Raw genomic sequence first — 26,842 nt, forward strand, 5'->3', positions numbered from 1 at the left:
TGTTTTATGCACAAAAAAAGTATAAAAAGCACTAGTAGTGTGATATATAACGCAAGGGAGGTTTTTTATGCCTTTGATTGCACCAAAGCCTTGAAGTGACTATAAGTTCTGGCTTGCAGAGGCATTTTCCTCCCTGTGGTTTTAAACAGGGGTGTAGCTGCTATGGGGCCACGGGGGCCTGGGCCCCATAGATTTGGGCCAGGACCCCCCTGCCGGCGACCCTCTCAACCCCCCCCCCCCACCACCACCACCTGCTACCTTTGCTGGCAGGGGACCCCAATCCCCATTAGCTGAAGTCTTCCTTCGTTTGGTTTATTCTGACTGAGTCTGACGTCCTGCACGTATAATGTGCAGGACGTCAGACTCACAGAAACAGAACGAAGCCCTGCAGATCGCAAGGCTTCGTTCTGTTTCTGTGAGTCTGACGTCATGTCAGACTCAGAAGAAACCAAACGAAGGAAGAAGACCGGCTGGGGGGGGGGGGGGGTTGGGGTCCCCTGCCAGCAAAGGTAGCGGGGGGAGGGGGGTTGAGAGGGTCATTGGCAGGGGGCGGTTCAAAGTTGTTGGAGGTGTTGGCAATGGCAGGCGGCTGGGGGGCTAAAATGTGCCACCTCACCTCGGCTGTGGACCCTCCTACTGTTGAAGTATGGCTACGCCCCTGGTTTTAAATACACAGTAGATATCTTTAAGTCATTCAAAGTATGTGCCTTGTCATTATGCATATACTTTTATACTAGTTGGTATATTTATTAGAAGCCATTTATGTGTATATTTGGCCATGTGTACCCAAAAATGAATTTATAAAATTACTTCCTTTAAGCCCAATTCTGTCCAGGGTAGAAAAGGAACATCCAAGTTAGGGCAGTTGCAGCTTATTTTTCAAAAACCTGGCTGAGCTACTGGTGAAAGTGGAAGGGCTATAGCCCATCTAGTAATATGTCCCTTTACTGAATGTGGAGCCTTTTGTAAAATATATATGACACTTTGGTGAAAAATACTGTATATGGTGGCACTTACAGAAGGAAGAGCAATTTTATAAAGAAACAGATTCAGAAACAGAATAGCTTTCCTTGGAGCTATGAGTGTATAAGTGGTAGACTTGCAAACCTGCACTTCCAAGGTGAGGCAATTGTCGAGCTCAAAATTCAATTTTTTTGCTGCTTTGGGTGGTTCTGAATTAAAGAAAGGTAAACACAAGTCTCCCCTTAACTATGTCTACATACCCTCCAAATGAGTGTTCGCTGACAGTTATGTGTACCCCAGGGCAAGTGTAAATTCAAAAAGGGATTTTTTTTCTTTTTGAAGTATATGTATATTTCGTAAAATCACAAATACTGTTATAATTTTGGGGTTCATTCAAACCATACTCAGAACACGCCCCCCCTTCAAATCTACATGGCATGCAGGATGTATGCATGTATAATCAGCTGCTCTTTTAAAAGTGCCATTTATACATCTGTGCCAATTTGCAGGTAAACCTTTAAAAATTGCTTCCTAAGGAAGCAGTTCTTGCTGCAGTTCAGTTTCACTGAATCAGAGAGATGGAGGAGCTCTGAATTTTATTTCCAAGTTAGCTTGACTGATTAGTTGCAGCACCCCTCCATTCTTACCTTACGTCTGCTTTGGGATTTGATATTCCCTAACTCACTGCTTTTATTTATTGGGATTAGATACTCCTGGAAAAGCATTTGGGTGAGTGCTTGGACAATGACCAATCTCAAAACTATCCACCCTTGTATCAGAACCATAATAATTCAGCAAATATGGGGCTTTTGTTTAGCTTTCCAGGCGCAGTTTGAAAACTCAGTGAAATGTTCTTGGTCTGTGTTTCTGTTTCATATTTACTTACTACCTTTTTGTACACTGCCCTTGTTCCCAAAAAGGGGACCCAAAGTGATTTACATTAAAAAAAAAAAAAAAAGCACTACAGTAAAACTCTATAAAATAATACAGCAATAAAACTAATCATGCACAATAAGACCTACCCCTTTCCATACTCTCCCATGAGCGATATTGCGGAGGGGCTGTCTGGTAAGGTTTGTCTCTTTGCGGATGATACTAAGCTCTGCAACGGGGTGGACACCCTGGAGGTTGTGAATGACATGAGGAAGGACCTAGCGAAGCTAGAGGAATGGACCGATATTTGGCAACTAAGATTTAATCCCCCAAAATGCAGGGTCATGCATTTGGGTCGCAAAAAGCCGAGGGAATGGTACAGTATAGGGGGTGAAGTGCTTCAGTGTGCGAAGGAAGAGCGGGACGGGGGTGATTGTGTCTGATGATCTTAAAGCTTTCAAACAGGTAGAAAAAGCGATGGCCAAAGCCACAAGGATGCTTGGGTGCATAAAGAGAGGCATGACCAGCAGGAAAAAGGAGGTGATAGTGCTTTTGTATAAGTCTCTGGTGAGGCCTCATTTGGAGTACTGCATGCAGTTCTGGAGACTGCGCCTACGGAAAGATATAAACAGGATGGAGTCGGTCCAGAGGGCGGCTACAAAATTAGTAAGCGGTCTTGAATGCAAAAATTATAGGGACAGGCTTATGAACCTCAACATGTATACGCTGGAAGAGAGGAGACATGATAGAAACGTTTAAATATCTTAAGGGCATTTATGTACAGGAAGAGAGTCTTTTTCAAATGAAGTAGAGCTCTGGAATGAGGGGGCATATGACAAAGTTAAGAGGGAATAGGCTTAGGAGTAACCTAAGGAAGTATTATTTCACAGAAAGGGTGGTGGAGGCGTGGAATGGCCTCCCGGTGGAGGTGGTGGAGTCGAGGACTGTTCCAGAATTTTAAAAGGCATGGGATAAGCATGTGGGAACGCTTAGGAACAGGAAGAATTAGGGGTTACAGAGGATGGGCAGACTGGATGGGTCATATGGCCTTTATCGGCCGTCATGTTTCTATCACACATCTAAAAGCAACATTACCTCTCCATCATCAATATAATAAAATTCTCTATCTTATCAGCAATAATAAATTTATATTTAACTGGAAGTAGGAGGTATTGCTGCTTTAAGACATGTTTGGGATATTTTCATAAATTACACAAAGCATATGGACATATAATGAAGGGGTAAATTCTCAAAAGGTCACTGATATTTAGGCACTTGGAATGATTCTCATTAAGCGTGAAATCTGTAATATCAATTTTGGCATTGGTGCCGTTTACAAAGTTGCACCCCCCCCCCTCCCCTCTAAGAATAAGGAAGCAATATTGGTAGTGAGGGAGGAAGGGGGCTATTTCAGCACCTGCACTCATAAGATTTGGGAGAGGGAGTGGAAGAGTGGCCTTGTGGTTAGAGCACTGGTCTTGCAATCCAGAGGCAGCCAGTTCAAATTCCACTGCTGCTCCTTGTGATCTTGGGCAAGTTACCTAACCCTCCATTGTCTCAGATACAAACATGTGAGCCCTCCTGGGACAGAGAAACATCCAGTGTACCTGAATGTAACTCACCTTGAGCTACACCTGAAAAAGGTGTGAGCAAAATCTAAATAAATTTATAGGTTTCAGATACACATTTTTCTTGTAGGATTGTAGTGAATATTGTGGTTTTTATGGTGGTTGTTATAGAATAAAATAGAGAAAGCTGTAAACTAATTGGATTAAATGTGAATAAAATTAAAAGAAATGTTTTAGTTTTGCTTTAGAATGGAACCTCATTTCATAGTATTAACCCAGTTCTGAATTTTGCATCAATATAGCAGCATTATATAAAACAAGTGATATAAATTACTTATGTTTCAAAACTTCAATTATATAAGCAACAAAATTTTAACTTTCCATAGCTGAGTGGCAGTACCAATTTTCAGTTGGTTGATTCCTATATGTGATGCAAATGTGGAAGTTTTTTTTTAAAGTTTGCACACAATCTTTTATTTTACCTCAATAATTACGCTTGATTTTTTTTAAAGATACTCTGCCCATTTATTAAGAAATGGATTCCCTTGACACAGATAAATTTGCAGAAGCATTTATTAAGAAGTGGGTTCCATTGATATAAATCAATTGTATACCAGAAAAAAAATGGCCACCTTGAGACTGAGACATCTAGCTACAAAGAGATGTACATGGAATTGAGATCAGTGACTTCCCACTGCGGTATGTATATTAGCATAGGGTTCACACTGATATTGGTAACCAGTCCTAGATTTTTTATTATACACATAACTGAAATGTTGAAGGCCAATGATTTATAACAGTCTGTCTAATTATTATGCAGCACAGCAACACAGAGAGGGTCAAAAGCACACAATATAGAAGCACAAAAAGAACACCAAAGGTCTTCAGGGTTGGAATAAACACTAGTCTTTTCTTCATTAACCCAACATGGGCCATGTTTCAACATTAAACATCTGCATCAGGGGTCAATTGAGTATATCAAAGTGGATTTTTTAATTACCAGAAAAGGAGAGAGAGTGCTCCAACTTTATCAAGCGTAAACCCAAACTCCTCTGCCTTGTAGTTGAGATGAACGCTGTCCTTAAGAATAGAGTGCTTGAGCAGGATAGTTCTTTAACATTTAACAATCTGATGCAGCCACGAGTCTGTCTTCTTTTCATTTAAGGCCATGGTATGCCTCCATTCTTCATTTCATGCCTCCCAGTCACCTCTACTTCTTCCTCAGCATCTGTGTTGTATTCTTGAAAGAGTGTATTTTTTTAAATGTACAGACAGGGTTTAGAAAACAGTTGGGGCACTTTCATCTGAAGTTGTATATACAGATGGGAGATTGTACTTTGCATGCTTTATTCTGAAAGGTTTTTTCTGTGCATAATTGTTGCCATACTGGGACAGACCAAAGGTCCATCAGACCCAGTATCCTGTTTCCAACTGTGGCCAATCTAGGTCACAGGTACCTGGCAGATCCCAAAAGAGTAAAACAGATTTTATGCCGCTTATCCTAGAAATAAGCAGTGGATTTTCTCAAGTCCATCTTAATAATGACTTATAGACATTTTTCCTTTAGGAAATTATACGACTACTACTACTACTAAGCATTTCTATAGCACTACTAGACATACCTTTTTTAAACCCTGCTAAGCTAACTTTTCTTACCACATTCTCTGGCAACGAATTCCAGAGTTTAATTAATTATATGTTGAGTAAAGAAATATTTTCTCTGATTTGATTTAAATTTACTATTTAATAGCTTCATTGCGTGCCCCTTAGTCCTAGTATTTTTGGAATTAGTAAATAAGTGATTCACATCCACCCATTACATTCCACTCAGTATTTTATAGACTTCTATTATATCTCCCCTCAGCTATCTCTTCTCCAAGCTGAAGAGCCCAAGCTGCTTTAGCCTTTCCTCATAAGGAAGTTGTTTCATCCCTTTATCATTTTTATCACCCTTCTCTGTACTTTTTCTAATTCCACTATGTCTTTTTTTGAGATGCAGTGACCAAAATTGCACATAGTATTTGAGGTGCGGTCACACAATGGAGTGATTCAAAGGCATTATAAAATTCTAATTTTTACTTTCTATTCCTTTCTTAATAACACCTAACATTCTATTTGGTTTCTATGCCAGTGCTGCACACTGAGCAGAGGGTTTCAAAGTATCAATGATGACACCTAGATCCTTTTCCTGGTCGGTGACTCCTGATGTGGAATCTTGCATCACGTAGCTATAGTTTGGGTTCCTCTTTCCCACATGTGTCACTTTGCACTTACATTAAATGTCATCTGCCATTTGGATGCCCAGTCTCCCAATTTCGTATGGTCCTCTTGCAATTTCTCTGACTCATCAGCATTGAATACTATTTCTGGCACTAGTATCTCTCCCCCATCTTCCTTGGTGAAGACTGAAGCAAAAAATTCATTTAATCTCTCTGGTGTGGCCTTGTCTTCCCTGAGTGCCCCTTTTACCCCTCGATCATCTAGTGGTGCAACTGCTGCTTTTGGCGGCTTTTTGTTACTAATATACCTAAAACTGTTTATACTGTGTGTGTTTGCCTCCAATCAGAATCTTCTTTTCGAAGTCTGTGCCATCCTCATCAGCGCTTTGCATTTGACTTGCCATTCCTTATTCTGTTTCTTATTATTTTCAGTTGGATCCTTCCATTTTCTGAAGGATTTTCTTTTAGCATTAACAGCTTCCTGTACCTCGCTGTTTAACCATGCTGGTTATCATTTGGCCTTCCTTCCTCCTTTTTTAATACATGGAGTATATCTGGTCTGGGCTTCTAGGATGGTATGTTTGAACAGCATCCACACTTGATATAAGTTTTTAACCTTTGGAGCTTCTCCCCTTTTTTTTCTACCATTCTCATTTTATCATAGTCTCCTTTTTGAAAGTTAAATGCTAATGTGTGTACTTACTCCAGAGCTTATAACAAATCTGACCATGTTACAATCACTGTTATCAAGCGGCCCCAACACCATTACCTCCTGCACCAGATCATGTGCTCCACTAAGGACTAGGTCTAGAATTGTTCCCCCTCTTATTGGTTCCTGAACCAGCAACTCTATAAAGCAGTCCTTGATATCATCAAGGAATTTTACCTCCCTGGCTTGCCCTGATATTACATTTACCCAGTCAATATCAAGGTAATCTAAATCCTCCATTATTATTGTGTTCCCCAGTTTGTTAGCTTCCCTCACTTCTGATAACATTTCTACATCTGTCTGTTCATCCTGGCCAGGTGGATGGTAGTACACTCCTATCACTATCCTTTTCCCCTTTACACATGGAATTTCTATCCATAGGGATTCCAAGATGTGTTTTGTGTCCTGCAGAAATTTTAGTCTGTTCGATTCAAGGCCCTCTTGCATATAGACATTTTAAACTGTTTGTTGTTCTATTTACAACTTGCTGACAGTGATCATTTGCAATCTTGAAAATCTATCTGCTTTTTATTTAAAGATGCCTGGTCTACTATGGTCTTTATTGCAGCCTCATTATTGGGCTGCCCTATCTTCCTTGTTATGGTGATATCTTTGAAAGATACCCTTTTCCAAACCATGCACTTTTGAATGACTATCGGCCTTCCCCCAGTTTCTAGTTTAAAAGCTGCTCTATCCCCTTTTTAAATGCTGTGTAAGTTTAAACTGAGTTTCCTGTGCCTATTAGTTGTGTTTTATACTGATACTATAGGAAATGTAAAAAAAAAAAAAAAGTCTCTTTAAATGCTAGCCTATGGAACTGTAACAGAGACTTCACATGCTAAGAAAAACTGTTCCTTAAACTCCTTTACTGAGTGAGTAGAGTAACTAAAACAAATAAGGTCCCTGAGGTTAACTATTTAACTCTTTCCCAGCAAATTCTTACCACTGAAGATCTCGCCTTCTCTTGAACTGTTCTGATCTTCTGGATGCTAGGTCTGGGGGAGCTGCCCGCTGACTGATGCCCTTGCAGCAGCTGGGGGTGAGTGGAGGCCAGGGTGTCGGTCTGAGTCTCCATATTTGATACCACTGATGACAGAAACTGGAGGAAGCGTGCCTCCTGTCCACTCTCAGAGCTGCTAGCTCTTTTAGCACACCAGCCTGCAGCTGCCTGATGCCTGTTAGTTCCTGCCGCATGCCAGCAACCTCTGTCCTGAGCAAGACCTGTTGTTTGATAATCTCATCCAACCACTACTACAGTTTCTTTCTCCTTTGTTCCTACTCAAGGTGGCCAAGGTCTTCCTCATAGCCTCATCTAGATCTTCCAGCATTGTTTTTTTCTGTAAGCTCCCCCTTCCCTTCCTCCTTGATACTTGTATCCTCAATATCTTCATCTTCCTCCAGAGGCAGCATCTCAACCTCTTGCTGCTGCTGCTGGACCCTGATGTGCTGGGCCATATTGGTGGGGAGCCTGCTGTGAAGGGCCAACAGCAGTAGCAGCAGCCTCCACCTCTGAGGTGGCCTGCTCACCATGGCCCTGCATAGCTGCAGCATCTGCATGAAAGGGGCAAAGGCCTTATTAGCATGACCAGACCTGTGACAATCAGCGGTGTATATATACCAAACAGAGACAATGCCTGACTGACCAGCCCTCTACAGGGAAAAGGAAGCAAGTGGCAAAGCACAACATTTGAGAACACCAGGGGAAACGTATTTTGAACTGCAGTAACTGGTGTATATTGCCAGTTAAACTTTCACAAAAAGACCCTCTATAGTATTCCATTTAAGCAACATTACATGCATGTATAACACTTGATTCCCCAAAGTCAGATGTAGTTTTACCACAATTTTCCTAACACGTCACTTGCTTCCTTTTACCACTGGAGGGCAGAGGTGTCTTTAAGGCTGAGTGAGATTCTGTTACTTGGACACAGCATCTCTATTACATAGATTGCTGGAAGCACCTGTATCACGGAGAGGTATGACAGTGAAACTTTGGCATGGCATCACAAGGTTATTGACAGGGAAACTATTAGGGGTCATGCGATTAAACTACAGTGTAGTAAATTTAAAACAAATCGGAGAAAAGTTTTCTTCACCCAACGTGTAATTAAACTCTGGAATTCATTGCCGGAAAATGTGGTGAAGGCGGTTAGCTTAGCAGAGTTTAAAAAGGGGTTGGACGGTTTCCTAAAGGACAAGTCCATAAACCGCTACTAAACGGACTTGGAAAAATCCAAAATTCCAGGAATAACATGTATAGAATGTTTGTACGTTTGGGAAGCTTGCCAGGTGCCCTTGGCCTGGATTGGCCGCTGTCGTGGACAAGATGCTGGGCTCGATGGACCCTTGGTCTTTTCCCAGTATGGCATTACTTATGTACTTATGTAGTTTGCTGAGCAATTGTTGTACCTGTCTTTGTAAACAATATAGAAACCCCAGGTGCAGCAATGTCTAACAATAATGAAAAAGTTTGTGTTGGGAATATTAGTTACACAGTGGTGACTATCACAGTGGGTACAATGTGGGCGTATTGTGGGCATTAGGATGTGGCATGCTTGGAGGGCACCAAGAAGCAGTTGTCCTGGTGTGAATATCTGTCACCAAATAGGGAATATGAGTGAAAATAGGGACGAAGGATGGGGGCCTAGCCTAGTAGAAGGGTGACATGACATGAGGGTGTGGTTCAGTGCTTTGTTCTGGGAAAATAGGTGCCAAGACTCATTCTGAGGAAACAGTAGGCAGTGGGATAAGTAGGCCAGTGCTGTGTTATCAAACGGTTCCTTCTTTCAGTATCTGGTATGGCGTCCCTGAGGAAGATACTTTGAAACAGGGATTCCTGTTTGGGAACAGATGGTAAAAGAGTGAGGAAACACAAGGTGAAACTAAGTTTCGCTCCTCTCTGATTCTTTTTAATTTTCTGGTACAGGGACATTTCTGTAATATTTTGAAATTTTTTTTTTATATATATTTTTTTATTGTACTTTAGTTTGTAGGGTTCCTTAGGGGAGGGTGTATTTGGATTTTCATTAAAGGTTTTCACAGTTTTTGAATTAGTAATCATACAAAAAATAATTTAAAAATTATTTTAAATGGTTACATAGTGAGGAGTACTGATGATGTATAGAGCTTGGTAGTGAGCCGTTATTACGGCTAGACTCGGTAAAAAATTTAGCTTATCTGTGGTAACAGCCTATACTGAATTCTCCTCTGGTTTTCCCTTTTTTCTATCTAATTAGCTTTATTAGCTTTTCTATGGGTGTGTGACTTTTTGAATCTCCCGAAACAGCCAGTCAATTAGGGATTGACTTTTATTTATGAGTCCACGAGTATGGGAGCAGAACAGTGTCATATTCAGAAAAGTTGGACTGACTCCTATTGTCATTTTTCTCACTGTCCTTACGCCAATGACATCATGACACATGCACCGATATCACCGAACTGATATTAGGCCCAAACTTAATCTCTCTGGATTCTATAACACGAAAGAAACTGAGCTTTTAAAAAAACTCTGCACAAACATTGGCGTTGGGTGCTAATGGCACACAACTCACATTTATGCGTATTGGCGTGCATCATTAACCACACTATTTACAATGATGCTCAGTGTCAATTTTTTTGAGCGCTATTTACTGAATTTGGCCCCATGTGTATTGCTTGGGAGAAGAGCCAGGTACAGCACATAGCATTAGTGGCAGAGTGAGAAAAAGAAAGAAGTCATGGTCAGAGGAATGACATTCAGCGGGGGAGAGACAGACGTACTACATAAGTATTGCCATACTGGGAAAGACCAAAGGTCCATCAAGCCCAGCATCCTGTTTCCAACACTGGCCAATCCAGGTCACAAATACCTGGCAAGATCCCAAAAAAGTACAAAATATTTTATACTGCTTATCCCAGAAATAGTGGATTTTCCCCAAGTCCATTTAATAATGGTCTATGGCTTTTTCCTTTAGGAAGCCGTCCAAACCTTCTTTAAACTCCGCTAAGCTAACCACCTTCACCACATTCTCTGGCAACGAATTCCAGAGTTTAATTACATGTTGAGTGAAGAAAAATTTTCTATGATTCGTTTTAAATTTACTACATTGTAGCTTCATCGCATGCCCCCTAGTCCTAGTATTTTTGGAAAACGTAAACAGACGCTTCACATCTACCTGTTCAACTCCACTCATTATTTTATAGACCTCTATCATATCTCCCCTCACCCGCCTTTTCTCCAAACTGAAGAGCCCTAGCCACTTTAGCCTTTCCTCATAGGGAAGTCATCCCATCCCCTTTATTATTTTCGTCGCCCTTCTCTGCACCTTTTCTAATTCTACTATATCTCTTTTGAGATGCGGCTACCAGAATTGAACACAATATTCGAGGTGCGGTCGCACCATGGAGCAGTACAAAGGCATTATAACATCCTCATTTTTGTTTTCCATTCCTTTCCTAATAATACCTAATATTCTATTTGCTTTCTTAGCCGCAGCAGCACATTGAGCAGAAGGTTTCAACATATCAACGATGACACCTAGATCCCTTTCTTGGTCGGTGATTCCTATCGTGAAACCTTGCATGACATAGCTATAATTCGGGTTCTTCTTTACCACATGCATCACTTTGCACTTGCTCACATTAAACGTCATCTGCTATTTAGACGCCCAGTCTCCCAGTCTCGTAAGGTCCTCTCTCTTGTAATTTTTCACAATCCTCCCGCAATTTAATGACTTTGAATAACTTTGTGTCATCAGCAAATTTATTTACCCACTAGTTACTCCCATTTCTAGGTCATTTATAAATAGCAGAGGGCAGGGCAATTGTGATATGTGGGAAATTGATGGGGGTGGAGTGAAAAACAGAAACACGGGTCTAGAAGAGGTGGGAAAATGGCTGTGGTGTATCAAACTCATTGCCATGGGCCTATAACACAGCCTGCAGACTATTAAAACTGAATATTGGGTTCCACTATAAATGCTAGATTAAAAAAAACAACTAAAGATACATCCGATTCAGCCTACCCCCCCCCCCCCCCCCCCGGACTATTTTACAATCCCTGAAGGTCTAGTGGTGTAGTCAGAGCAGGAGAAAGACATTTTGAGAGTAAAGCCAGAGTGGGTAGGGGTAACTGGGGATCAAATCTGCACTGTCTATACACCTTGACCACCTGGGATTGTAGAATATACCCAGGAGAGGTCTATGGTTGGGGGGGGGGGGGGAGTCACTCAAAGGTGGGGCCCAGGATGAGAGGAAACTCCTGTATGAGTAAAGAGAGGAGACAAAAAAGGGACAAAACACAAATTTCTGGCTTTCATCAAAAACGTGGATATTTTTGGTCAAAACTGAAAACAGTGTATACTCTGGTGGATCCTCCTCCACTTCTATCCCACTGTCAGTTGGTGTACCTGAGGGATCTGTCCTGGGACCTCTTCTTTTCTCCATCTATACTTCTTCTCTTGGTACTCTGATCTCATCCCATGGTTTTCAGTATTATCTTTATGCTGATGACTCCCAGATCTACCTCTCCACACCAGAAATCTCAGCAGCAATCCAGGCCAAAGTATCAGCCTGCCTGTCTGACATTGCTGCCTGGATGTCTCACCGCCATCTGAAACTAAACATGACCAAGACTGAGCTTTTTATCTTTCCCCCAAAATCAACCTCTTCTCTTACCCCATTCTCTATTTCTGTGGCTAACACTCTCATCCTCCCTGTCTCATCAGTTCGTAACCTTGGGGTCATCTTTGACTCCTCTCTCTCCTTCTCTGCACATATTCAGCAGACTGCTAAAACCTGTTGTTGCTTTCTCTATAATATCACCAAAATTTGCCCTTTCCTTTCTGAGCACACTACCAGAACCCTTATCCACACTCTTTTCACCTCTTGCTTAGACTATTGCAACTTGCTTCTCACAGGTCTCCCACTTAGCCATCTCTCTCCTCTTCAATCTGTTCAAAATTCTGCTGCATGACTTATATTCCGCCAGTGTCGCTATGCTCATATTAGCCCTCTCCTCAAGTCACTTCACTGGCTCCCTATCCGTTTCCGCATACAGTTCAAACTCCTCTTATTGACTTATAAGTGCATTCACTCTGCAGCTCCTCAGTACCTCTCCACTTTCATCTCTCCCTACACTCCTCCCCGGGAACTCCGTTCACTGGGTAAATCTCTCTTATCTGCATCCTTCTCCTCCACCGCTAACTCCAGACTCCGTTCCTTTTATCTTGCTGCACCATATGCCTGGAATAGACTTCCTGAGCCAGTATGTCAAGCTCCATCTCTGGCCGTATTCACTTCTAGGCTAAAAGCCCACCTTTTTGATGATGCTTTTTAACTCTTAACCCTTATTCACTTGTTCAGTACCCTTATTTTATCATCCCCAACTTAGTAATTCCCTTATCTCTTATTTGTCCTGTTTGTCTGTCCTAATTAGATTGTAAGCTCTGTCAAGCAGGGACTGTCTCTTCATGTTCAAGTGTACAGTGCTGCGTACGTCTAGTAGCGCTATAGAAATGATAAGTAGTAGTAGTTTAAAAAAAACACCTTTTAGGCAAAACCAAAACCAGGCTGGAAAAGGACTTTGGATTGGTTTTGGGGCTGTAACTCTGACTTTTTGACTGGGCTGCCTCAGTTGACTCGGATGACTTGACTGACTTGACTAACTCACTGGGTTGACTGAGTAGGTTGGGATCACTGGGCTGACTAGGCTGGGTAGAATGGGCTGATTGGGTTATCTCAGTTGACTCAGTTGACTGGGCAGTCTCAGCTGACTGGGTTGACACAGAGAAGGGGGATACTCAACATGGTGGGAAGATAGGAGCACTAGGAACACAGGGGAAACACTAGACAGGATGGAGAGGGAAGATAGATTGTAGACTTGGAGAAAGAAGACATGCCAAATGGACAAACAGACCCTTGTTTAAGAGCATTAAGAGAAGACAGAGGAAAGCAGAAACCAGAGACTGGGACCAACATGATTGGAAAAATAAAAAGACCAGACCACAAAGATAGAAAAAAATAACTTTATTTTCAATGTACTGATTAGAATATGTCAGTTTTTGGCTTGTACATCTGCCAGAACTGGACATGGTTGGGGCCCCGCAAGAAAAGCCTTCAGCATTCTCCATTATAGTATTAGTAGATCTCCAGCTCTGGGGTGGGCTACCCTTGACATCTCTGAATTCTGTCATCAGCTGTTGTTTCCATGATGCTCTTAAGGTACTGTCTCATCTTCTTGCTGCCCATGTGACTCATCTGCTCTCTGTCTCCATTGACAGCTGTGGTCTGGACAGTTCCCTCTCACCATGGTTGTCTCTTGTTGTACCTCAGATCACTTCAGCTGCAGTTCACAGCTTTGCTTTTTTTTCTTCCATTTTTTTTTGACTGCCACTGCTGGTGCAATGTTGTGTCTTCCCCCATGACTCCTTACTGCCGCAGATCACAGTTCCAGTCATGGCAGCAATTTTTTCTTGCCTCACCAATTTGCTTCATTTCTTTGAAGGCGTGAATAAACATGTGGATAATGGAGAGCCCGGTTGATGTAGTGTATCTCGATTTTCAGAAAGCTTTTGACAAAGTTCCTCATGAGAGACTCTTGAGAAAATTAAAAAGTCATTGGATAGGATGCAATGTCCTTCTATGGATTAGGAAAAGGTTATTAGACAGAAAACAGAGGGTAGGGTTACATGGCCATTTTTCTCAATGGAGAAGGGTGAATAGTGGAGTGCCACAGGGATTCTGTACTGGGACCGCTGCTATTTAACATATTTATAAATGATCTGGAAATCGGAATGAGTAAGGTGATTACTTTTTCAGATAATGCAAAACTATTCAAAGTTGTCAAAACACCTGCAGATTGTAAAAAATTGAGGAAGACCATAGAAAATTGGAAGACTGGGCATCCAAATGGCAGGTGAAATTTAATATGGACAAATGCAAAATGATGCACATTGGGAAGAATAATCTGAATCTAGTTACCTGGTGCTAAGGTCCACCTTAGGAGTCAGGACTCAAGAAAAAGATCTTGGTGTCAATGTAGAAAATACACTAAAATGTTCTGCCCAGTGTGTGGCAGCAGCTAAAAAAGCAAACAGGATGCTAGGAATTATTAGGAAAGGGATGCAAAATAAGACTAAGAATATTATAATGCCTCTTTATCGCTTCATGGTGCGACCTCATCTTGAGTATTGGGTTCAGTTCTGGTTGCCGTATCTCAAAAAAGATATAGTGGAATTAGAAAAGGTTCAAAGAAGAGTGACCAAAATGATAAAGGAGTTGGAACTTCCCCATAATAGGAAAGGCTTGGAAAATAGACAGCTGAGGGGGGATATGATTGAGGTCTATAATCCTGAGTGGTGTAGAATGGGTAAAAGTGAATTGATTTTTCACTCTTTCAAAAAGTACAAAGACCAGGAGACACTCAATTAAATTACATGGAAATACTTTTAAAACAAATAGGAGGAAATATTTTTTTTCAATCAAAGAAGAAGTAAGCTCTGGAACTCGCTGCTAGAGGATGTGGTAACAACGATTAGCGTATCTAGGTTTAAAAAAGGTTTGGACAAATTCCTGGAGGAAAGGTCAATAGTCTGTTGTTGAGATAGACATGGGGGAAGCCACTGCTTGCCTCGGGATTGGTATCATGGAATGTTGCTATTAATTTGGGTTTCTGCCAGGTACTTGTGACCTGGATTGGCCACCGTTGGAACCAGGTTACTGGGCTACATGGACCATTGGTCTGACCCAGTATGGTTATTCTTATGTTCTTATGTTAAACTCTTTGGCACGATGCTAATACTATGGCAAGCATTAGTAGTAAATTTGAGAGACTGAGATCATTTTCCACATACCCTGGTTTAGAAGTGAGTTTCATTACCGTCATGGTATGGGCAAAGCTAATGTATTTGGAGCTATTGCCCCAAGAACCATTTCAATTGATTTATGTTCCAGAAAGCATTAAAAGGAGATTGTTTTCTCCATCAACACTGTAGAATTTTTTCTATTCTACCTCTACTTCGTATTTTTTTAAAATCATTTATTTATAATTTTTCATTTTACAAAGGTACCTCTACTTCGTATTAAGCAATTACATTTGGAGAAGTTTCCAATTTTATTATCCTTTCATTGTCAAAAACAATATCTGTAAAACTTCAAAAACAAAGCAAAAACGCAATCTGATACGAGTTTGAGTATCTTTAAATCTTGGCAATTATCCACAATCTGGTCACATGGTATCTTAGAATACTTCTCTTGTAATTGTAATGTGTGCATAGTGAGAATGTAATGAGTCTTGCTTCATCCTGGAGTGCTCACAGAGAAAGCAAACTTTAAAAGTGCACAAAAATAATACTGTTGATAAGTTGCTTGAGCAATCAGTCAAAATAGCATCCATTAAGGCCACTGGAATTTTGTTTAGTTGTATTGCATGAGCATTCATGTTCCTTCTTGTGGTGATTCTGAAATTGAGTCCATGGAAAAGTCTTCTAAGCTATGAGATTGATGTAGCCCCTCTTCTGGGTATATATCATTCAGAGAATTCCAGGCCCTCACAACCAGAAGTTTCTGATGTGGAGGGAGGACTTCAGGGCCCTAGGAAGAGTACACTTATAAAGGGACACCACACAATGGGTGTGGGGTTCCAAAATAAAACTTTTTAGTGACTAAATTCTTCACATCAAAAAGCAATCTCTTACTCATATAATACAGCAAAAGTGAAATTTGTACCTCTTACTTGGGGCAACCTCCTATCTCTTCCTCTGGGAATCTTGTCTCCTAGGACCCAGGGACCATTTTATTGGTACCTGAACTCCTCAGTTTTATGCATTTCACTGCACCTCCTTCTCCTAGGAATCTCTTGAACTCCTGAGTCAACAGTGAATGGGTGGTTGCTCCAGACTGGACAATTAATATATCAGATTATCAGAACTGGAAGCAGTTACCGCTCACTGTTTCCTTTGTAGCATACTTTTCTCCTGAGAATCTGACATGGGCTCTAGGACATGCCCTTCTGTCTTAACTCCTTATTAGGCACCTGGCTCCACAGGGTAAAAACAGGTGAGGAAGATGCATGCCCACAGGCTCCATTCCTGCAGCTGACAGTGTGTCATAGTCTCAGACTCTAAACAAACAGTCACGGACTCTGGAACAATGTGAGCCCTTGGCCTACTGTCGTCGAGCGGCAGTAGAAGGCAAAACCCCCCAACCAGGACTGGACTAACAAGCGAGAATGGAGCTGAAGCTGTAGGCAGGCAGGGCTGGAACAGACAAGACTGGAACAGCAGGACTGGAGCTGAAGCTGTAGGCAGGCAATGCTGGAACAGACAAGACTGGAACAACAGGACTGGAGCTGAAGCTGAAGGTAGAGGGGACTAGAGCAAGCAAGGCAGACTAGGCAGAACATAAAGCTGACCCACACAGACAAACAACAGAACTAAGGCTGAAAGCTAACCCTAGCACACAAACAAACAGAGAAGAACAGAAGCAGAAGTGCACATAGGCACCCTAAACAAGAAATCAAGGCAGAAGTGCCCACTGGCACACAGACTATGAACAAGGCAGAAGTGCTTCACTGCACACGGACTAACCTGGAGATCTTTGGCATTGCAAAGGCCCTGAATGAAAGTTCACCACTTCCTTATAAAGGTCCTCACTAATGATGTCACAACTACAGGACAGTGGCAAGAAACACACTGAACACCAAGGTGAGCTTGAAACACACAGGAAGTGGAAACACTACAGGACAGAGGCAGGAAACACACAACACCAAAGTGAGGCTTTAAACATACAGGAAGTGGAAACACTACAGGACAGAGGCAGGAAACACACTGAACACCAAAGTGAGGCTTCAAACACACAGGAAGTGGAAACACTACAGGAAAGAAACAACAATGCAAGGTGAAAGAACAGACAGGAGCCAGCTCAGAAGCTGGCCATCGGGAAATAAGGTGAGTCAAAGAGGGGTCACGACAACAGTCGTGACACAGAGACACCACCTCTGGTTACATCACTGTTCTAGCTCTCTAGATCTTTCTTTCCAGTGGACTGCCTGGAGACTAGTCCCTGTAGATGTTTCTCTTTCAGCACCCTGCTTGCAATTCCCTAAAAACTTCATGTGGGAACACATCTGGCCAGTCTAGACCACATATGGTCACTCCTGTAATGGTGTACCGTAAACAATGGATTAATCTCTCCTCTTCTCACTATACTATGGTGCATTCCATGTGCTTCTCAGTGGGGAAACTCAGGCACTTGTAAGGGAAATAAGGGTCCTGTTATACTAGTTTGCCCAGTTGTATTAATTAAATACCTACTTATGGCCTTTCAATCGTTCCCTGCATGGTATGGCAGGGTTCTATTCTGTCTTCTGCACATCCCACTTTCTCTGGACCCTGCAGACAATACAAGGTGATCAAGGATTACTTAAAAAACACACCACTTTGAAGCAAGAATGGTATAGTGCTAGTTTAATTCCAGTGTTTACAAGCTGGGCCAGCACAGCAGCCTGGCCTTCTAGGTATAATTTCAAAAAGAATTTCCACCTGTAAAGCCTGTTTTACAAGCAGAAAAAGGTCTTTTATAAAATTATGTGATCACATATGTGCATAAAAAATACACACATAGAAAGGGTGTGCTTACTTGTATGCGATCTGCACAGAGGCACTCCTAGGGATGTAGTTTGTGGCAGACTAGAGGTACAATTGTGATGTACATGTGCATATAATAAAATGCACATGTATAGAATAGACACAAATTTACATAGGTGTGAATTTGTGCATCAGCATTTCTGCACTGTTGGGGCTGGATCTGGCAACCTATCTTATAAAGACACTTAGACACCTATGTTGCCTTGATAAAATAGACTTTAAAATTGATGTCTTTTTGGACTTGTCATATAGGAGAGCTGTAGATAGACTCCCCTTATAGTAGACGTTTTTGCCATATGCAAAAGACTTACAGGTCTGACAAGTATGGGGCAAATCTTCTTTGCAAAAGTTGCTAGACTTGGCAATTTGTCTTACCCTTATATGATACCTCCATAGTAGGGTTCAGGTACATTTATTTATTTCTAAAAACATATAGACCACATGATCTACAATACTCAGCAGTTTACAATTGCACACACATATTAATACATATAACCATAATACATTTATTATTTATTTATTCTTATATCCCACAATTATCCAAAAAACAAGTTAGGGTTCAATGTGGCTTACAATTATTGAGGGATTAAAGTATTAGTATTCAATTACATATATTGTGGAACATTTGTGCATATGAGATTAACCATAAACTTTATTGAAAAGGTATGTTTTTAGTTCTTTTCTGAAATGGAGATTATTGGGAATTGAGTTCCACCACTTGGAACGCAGGTAGCTGAATCCACAGGTGTAGATGGAATTGAATATGATGTTTCTGCAGTTGGGTAGGTGAAGTAATAGATAACTCCTGGTTTCTGGGCTTGTATTTCTTGGTGATAGCTCAATCAGGTTTAACATGTAGTCAGGAGACATACCAAACAGTATTTTAAATATTAAAGTGCTGGTTTTAAAGAATAGTCTGGCTTTGATTGGGAGCCAATGTAGCTATACAAGCAATGGAGTTACTCTCTCATATTTTGACTTTTTGAATATAAGTCTTGCTGCCATGTTTTGCATGGTCTGCGGTGATTTTAGTACATTATATTTGCATCCTATGTATGCTGCGTTGCAATAGTCTAGCTGTGGTAGTATCAGAGATTGTACTATAAGAAAGAATGCATGTCTGGGAAAATAGTCTCTTATCCTTCTCAGTTTCCATCAAGTTGTCTTAGCAGGGGTGCCGGTGGCACTGACTTTGGCCGACACACTGCTGCTTCTGGCCCCATTCCCCGAGCCCTCAAGAACAGAAAACCAGCCATCATCATAAGTGCCGGTTTTAATGATGACCGCTGGATACAGGGTGAGCTCCCTCCGACCTCAACTGATGCTGCTACATGCATCTGGCTTCTCGGGGACCTGCAGTCATCAGAAGTCAGCGCGGGACCTATCTGTTGGAATTTATTGTATTTTACATGCATTGCCTGTCACCTATTATTTCTCTGTGATTACTCTGTGACCTCTGATGTGAATTACTTAGAGAGGTCACACAGCTATGCAACTTCCTGTGGGGGTTAGATGCAGCACATGGAGCACATGGAGCTCATGATCTCTCCTAACCTGAGAGGATCTATGGTGGTGTGAGCATCCATTACCATCTAAGCACATGGAAGGAGCTGATAATACAAATGTATAGTAATATGTATATAAAAGCCTGTCTGATTATAATCTAACTACAAACTGTGAGTAAACAGATGTTTTGTTACTTCAACTTTAAAGTGACTCAGCAGTGAATTATTCAGGGGTGAATGAGAGAGAGATGAAGAAAGAAATTAACATTTCTAAAGCTGAAGCTGTGTGTACTAAAATCTGCTAATTATTTACTGCAAATAATCCAACAAAAGGGTTATGGGCCCAGGGCTCAGGAATTGAAAAAGAAGAGAAATATTACCAGGCAGAAAAAAAGGCCACATTTTTCTCTTAAGTTTTAAAGGAAAGATTCAGTCTGTCTCTCTCTCCCCCCACACAGCAGACAGAAGGCTAAGAAAATGGCTGAGGGAAGAAATTCACCATTTTTCTATTCTCTCAAGGTGCCTAGATTAACTGAGTTTAATTATCAGCAGTGGGAACTAAGATTCATATGTCTCCTTCGAGCAAAAAGATTACATATATGCTTAGACCAAGACAGAACAGCTGAAAATATGGCTGAATGGGACAATGCAAACTATTATGTGAAGTGCATGCTTTTGGAAGCTCTCTCAGAGAAACAAGCCATATTAGTGGAGGGAAAAGATACACCAAAGGACATTTTATATAAACTGAGAACTATGTATGCAACTACATATGCAAAGCAGCAACCAATTTGGTTGGCAGAGTTGAATGAAACCAAATTAAGGGATAAAAGTAAATGTAATGATCACATTATGTATCTTATGTCTTCATTTCAAAAGTTAGAACTTTCAGGAATTCCCATGTGTGATGCATTGAAAAGAGCATTTCTTTTTACCTCACTATCAAAGAAGTTTGATGTTTTTAGGTCTGTAAATGAGGCCATTGAAGGGCAATCTTTTGAACAGACAACATCAAAACTAAGGCAGGAATGCATAATAAATGATTCTGAGGAGATGTGTTCTCAAAACAAGTCAGAGAGAAATGAAACAAATTTCTTGGCAAAGAACAGAGGAAGGCGGAGCTATGGGAAAACTCCACCCAAGGGCAAGCTGATTTGCTACTCATGTGGAAAGGAGGGACATGTATCTAAATGGTGTAAGGAAACACAAAACACTCCCTCTAGCTCACCTAAGCCAATGGAACTAAAGAATTTTCAAACCAGGAAATGTATGAAGGACAAAGATAAACACAAGGGTTTTCTAATGACAGAAAAATCTTTGACTATGGTAAATAATAATTCAAATGAAAGTACTTGGATTTTGGATTCAGGGAGCACATGCCATTTAACCAATTGTAAAGATTTCTTTCAGGAAATGTGTCCAGAGGAAGGTATTCTTAAAACTGCAAACGCAGGGACTGCTAAGATCCAAGCAAAAGGTATTGGATTCTTAAAATGCAAAGTGTCTAATGAAGTTAAAGAAATTCCTGTAAGTGATGTCTTGTATATTCCCCAAGCAGTTTGCAATATGCTTAGTGTATCTACTTTAGATAAGAAGGGATTTGTGATTCATTTTGAAAACAGTAAGTGCACAATCTCTAAAAATGATGAAGTGTATGCTGAAGCTTTTATGCATAATGATGTTTATAAACTGAGCATTTCAGGTGAAGCCTCACATATGGCGCAAGTAAGGAAGAATGATGGTAAATGTAGTCTGGAAATCTGGCATCGCCGCCTGGGACATCGTGATTTTAAGGTGATCCAGGATCTTCACAGTGGGCAACTAGCCACCGGCATTCAGATAAGTGCAGATGCTGGTAAAATGGAGAAATGCATAGACTGTGTTACTCAAAAAGGTGTGAGACCCTCATTTCCTGCATACACAGGAAATAGGAGTAATAAAGTGCTGGACTTAATACACAGTGACTTATGTGGACCGTTTAATATCCCATCATTGGGAAATAACAGATTTGTGCTAATATTCTTGGATGATTTCTCTAGATATTGTGTGGCCTATTTGCTGAAAGAGAAAAGTCAAGTCACAGACATGCTGAAGAAATACGTAGCCATGGTGAGCAATAAATTTGAAAGAAAACCAAAGGTTCTTCAGACCGACAATGGTGGTGAGTTCATTTCACAAAGCATGCGCACATTTCTAGAACAAGAAGGCATTCAACATATCACAACAGTAGCTTATACACCAGAGCAAAATTCTGTTGCAGAGAGAAAATTTAGGTCACTTGTGGAAATGACCAGATGTATGCTGTCAGATAGCAATCTCCCTAAAAGACTATGGGGGGAAGCCATTCTCACAGCAGTGTACCTACAAAACAGAATGCCAACTACAGCAGTGTACCTACAAAACAGAATGCCAACTAAAGGCGCTGAGCGCACACCACATGAGACATGGCATGGTAGGAAGCCAAACCTGTCACACATAAGAACATTTGGAAGTACAGCATATGCTCATGTACCAAAGCAAAGAAGGCATAAGCTGGATTCCACAACAGAAAGGGGCATTTTAGTTGGCTATGCTCCAGGACACAAAGGATATAGAATTTTGAATCTGAAAACTGGCATTGTTGGCATAAGACATGTTACATATTTTGATGAAAACAAAAGGGTTGATAAAGGCTGGATTATCCCAGATGAGCCTTATCATCCAGAATATGAAACTAGAACCATAATAGACATGCCAGTGTATATAAATGCCATACCAAGGCAGATGTCTGAAAGCAACTCATCTGTATCTAACGAGGAACAGGCAGAGGAAGCAGACACAGAAAGGATCATTGAAGAAGACAGTACAGTTGGAGAAGGGGAATCAATTGGAGAAGTACTCTCAGATTTAGAGGATGCGGAAAGGTCAGACCAACCTGTTGTCAGACGCTCACCCAGGGAAAACAAAGGTGTTCCACCCCCAAGACTGTCTTACTTAACAAAGTCAGCAGAAGCTCAAGAGCCCTTAACATGGGATGAGATTGAGAAAATGCCAGCAGAAGAAGCTGCTGAATGGCATAAAGCTGCACAAGAAGAAATTGATGCATTGGATAAAAATAATACTTGGATTCTTACAAAATTACCTCCTGGCAAGAAAGCTATAGGATGCAAATGGGTATTCAAGTTAAAAAGGAATGCACAAGGAAAAGTGGAAAGGTATAAAGCCAGATTAGTGGCAAAGGGATATCTTCAAAAATATGGAGAAGATTTTGATGAAGTGTTTGCACCTGTAGTGAAACACACGACAATAAGAACACTTCTGAGCATTGCAGTCTCAAAAGGCATGCAAGTCAAACACATTGATGTGAAAACAGCGTTTCTTCACGGAGATATAACTGAAGACTTGTACATGGAACAACCAACAGGTTTCATAAATACAAAACAAAGAAAGCTAGTGTGTAAATTAAACAAAGGTCTTTATGGATTAAAGCAAAGTGCAAAATGTTGGAATGAAAAATTGCATGAAATATTGACAAATTTAGGATTTAAGCAAGGTGAAGCAGATAAATGCTTGTACACTAGGTGCACAAATGGACAATATGCATACATTTTAGCTTTTGTTGATGATCTGCTCATTGCAAGCAAAAGTGAGCAAGAGTACAAGGACATTGTAAAGTGTTTAAACCACAATGTTGAGATAAAAGAACTTGGAAATGTGTCATACTATCTTGGTATAGAAATTGAGAAACAAAATGATGGTTCTTATCTTCTAAGCCAGAAGCAGAAAATAAATGAGCTTATTGAAAGTTTAGGTATGCAAGATGCCCAAGTTGTAAGCACTCCCATGATCACTGATTTTCTGAAGGATGAAACAGTAAGAGAACCTTTACCAGATAACATCCAATATAGATCAGCCATAGGTAAGCTTTTATATCTAGCTACCACATACAGGGCTGATATAGCAAATGCAGTAGGAATTTTGAGCAGAAGGGTCAGCTCACCTACCAAATCAGATTGGACTGCAGTTAAAAGGATGGTAAGGTATTTAAAGGGTACCATTGATTGTAAATTAAAGATTTCAGCCAATAGTAATCCAAAACTAATATGTTACTGTGATTCAGATTGGGCAGGGGATCATTCTGATTATAAATCCACAAGTGGATATGTGTTTATGTATGGAAATGTACAAATTTCATGGGCCAGTCATAAACAAAGTATTGTGAGTCTGTCTTCTACAGAAGCTGAATATGTGGCTGTATCGGAAGCGTGCAGAGAACTGATGTGGATTGAAAAACTTATGCTGGATTTTGGTATAGCTGAACAGAGACCAATCCAGATAATGGAAGATAATCAGAGCTGCATCCGACTGTCACAGAATGACAAGGTTCAGTCACGCACCAAGCACATCGCAACGAAATACCACAACGTGCGAGAGTTGGCAAAAGAAGGGGTCATCAGTCTACACTATTGTCACACCAGTGAGATGACAGCTGACATCATGACCAAACCGTTACCCAGAGAACATTTTGTGAATCTGCGTATAAAGCTTGGACTTTGTATGAATAAATAATTGCATGACAGTTATGCATGAGAAGGGGTTTGTTGGAATTTATTGTATTTTACATGCATTGCCTGTCACCTATTATTTCTCTGTGATTACTCTGTGACCTCTGATGTGAATTACTTAGAGAGGTCACACAGCTATGCAACTTCCTGTGGGGGTTAGATGCAGCACATGGAGCACATGGAGCTCATGATCTCTCCTAACCTGAGAGGATCTATGGTGGTGTGAGCATCCATTACCATCTAAGCACATGGAAGGAGCTGATAATACAAATGTATAGTAATATGTATATAAAAGCCTGTCTGATTATAATCTAACTACAAACTGTGAGTAAACAGATGTTTTGTTACTTCAACTTTAAAGTGACTCAGCAGTGAATTATTCAGGGGTGAATGAGAGAGAGATGAAGAAAGAAATTAACATTTCTAAAGCTGAAGCTGTGTGTACTAAAATCTGCTAATTATTTACTGCAAATAATCCAACACTATCAGCTGTGTGTGTCCTGATTACTGTGCAGTGTCCCACCCTCCTAAGACACAGTCTTCCTGTTTCTATGAAAGGCGGGGCACTGCAGAGTCATCAGCGCACAGCTGGGAGGTCCTGCTGCCTTCTGATGATGACCATTGCTACTGCATCTATGATGCAGTTGCAGCAGTGGGTAAAGGGCTGGTGAGGCTGTAGGGAATTAAGGTAAGGGAGCTGCTGCAGCGGACAGGAACATTTGGAGGAGAGCTAGAGTGGATGCATCAGTGGGAATTTGGGAAATAAAGACTGAGATGAAAGATGCTAGGGCACTCAAGGGAGGGGAGGGGGGAATAAGGACACAGGAAAACAAGGAAATAAAGAGGAGATGCTGGATGGTGGTGGTTGGGGGAGGGGATATAGAGAAGGAATATTGGACATGAAAGAAAGGAAGAATGTAGTGGGGCGGAGCGGAGGGGTGGATTCTGGACACAAAGGACACAGAGAGAGCATGCTGCTGGGCATGAGAGAAGGAATGGTGTGGAAAATTCTGCATACAGAGGCATAGACTACACACAGAGAGGGGGATGTTGGATAAGGGAAGGAATGGGGGGAGGGGGAGATTGCAGACACACAGATGGACAGGATAGAAGACATGCTGGCCATGAGAGAAGGAATGGGGAACTATGGATGCAGGGAAGAACTGGACACAGAGTGGATGATGCACTGAAATTCAGTAGCAGTAGTAAAGGGGGGGGGGGGGGGGCGCCATCTTCCCTCACTATGCCACTACCCAGGATAACAACACATTTCAAAATGGCAGGAAAGTTTGCAAAGGGGCCAAGAGAGAATGGAAGGATCTTTTGCCTGCTGTGTGCAAGGGTGTCTGTTTACCTATCCAGTAAGTACAGTTTTCTCACTGTGTAATTTAGTGGAACAAGTCACTCAGATGATATCACTGGAATGAGAAAAGAAATTCCACCATGATGCATTTATTTATATCCTATGGTTTATTTCTGTCGATACTGTTGTTCTGAAATAGCACAGTCATATTATTCAGGGTTTATTTGCTTGTAATGCCTGGTAAATGCCTCAGTGAAGCCAGTATGGTTACAGCAGTCTTTAGGAATCTGAACATCATTGTTGCCTAGATGTCAAATGTTAAGCACAGTAATCTAAGGTGGTCAATGGCAAAGCAGATGGTAGATGTAGAGAAGGAGAGGGGGAAGAGAAAGGGAGAATGCTGTAAAAGGATAATCCTAAGGGCACATCATTTTTAAACAATCCAAGGGAAAATGTGTGCCTTAGGGACCAGAAACCTGGGATGTACACAGCCAGAAACATTTTGGTTCATTTTTTGGATTCACCAGAATTTTTGTTCTGATTTGTGGGTATTTTTTTCACATGTTCATTTTAATTAATAAAAATGAATGGGCATTTGAACTTTTTTAAATATACAGATCAATTGCATGTGCTGGCATGTACAATTATTTTCTGTTCATTTATTTCTTAGGTGCCTAAATTTATGCTGCTTCTGTGTAATCATGGGGAAATCGCTTTGGGGCCATTTTACTAACTCATACTAAAGTGGCCTAGTGGTTAGTGCAGTACGCTTTGAGTTTCAGAAACTGGGTTCAATTCCCACTGCAGCTCCTGGTGACTCAGGTACGTTTTGCCAGGTACAAACGAGTACCTGTATATGCTATGTAAACTGCTTTGAACAGAAAGGCGGTATAGCAGGTTCCTTTTCCTTTTACTGAGGCCACTTTTAGTGCAGTGATGAAATGGGCACTTTCGTATTGTGTTTTTCCAAATATAAGCCTGGCCGATTGGTGTTCGTGCCTCATACATGCAAAGCAATAGCAGCTACATTAGTTTTGGAAGAAAATGATTTCTTAGTAGGTTGCTATGCCTTTTATTATTAAAATTTAGGAATAATCTATAGACATGGCTCATGGGTTTATAGGTCCTTGCTTCAGATGTACACATATAGTCAGGGCCTATATACTTTCAAAAGCTCACAGCTTTTCCACAATCAAGAGTTTTTCTATGGCTCAGTGCTATTTTAATACACAGTATATTATCAGATGTGTCATACTATCTCTATGCCAGGGGTTCTCAATCCAGTCCTCTGAATCCACGCAGCCAGTTAGGTTTTCAGGATATCCATAATGAATATGCATTAAGGTAAGGGAGCTGCTGCAGGGGACAGGATTTGGAGGCTGTGCGTGCAAATTTATCATATGCATATTCATTGTGGATATCTTGAAAACCAGACTGGCTTAGTGTGTCCCGAGGACTGGGTTGAGAACCTCTGCTCTATGCCTTTATCTGTAATATGTTCTTTAGCGTTGCCTGATGCTGTGCATCTGTGTCA

This window comes from Microcaecilia unicolor, chromosome 7 (genome assembly GCF_901765095.1).
Source record: "Microcaecilia unicolor chromosome 7, aMicUni1.1, whole genome shotgun sequence".
Classification (NCBI taxonomy): domain Eukaryota; kingdom Metazoa; phylum Chordata; class Amphibia; order Gymnophiona; family Siphonopidae; genus Microcaecilia; species Microcaecilia unicolor.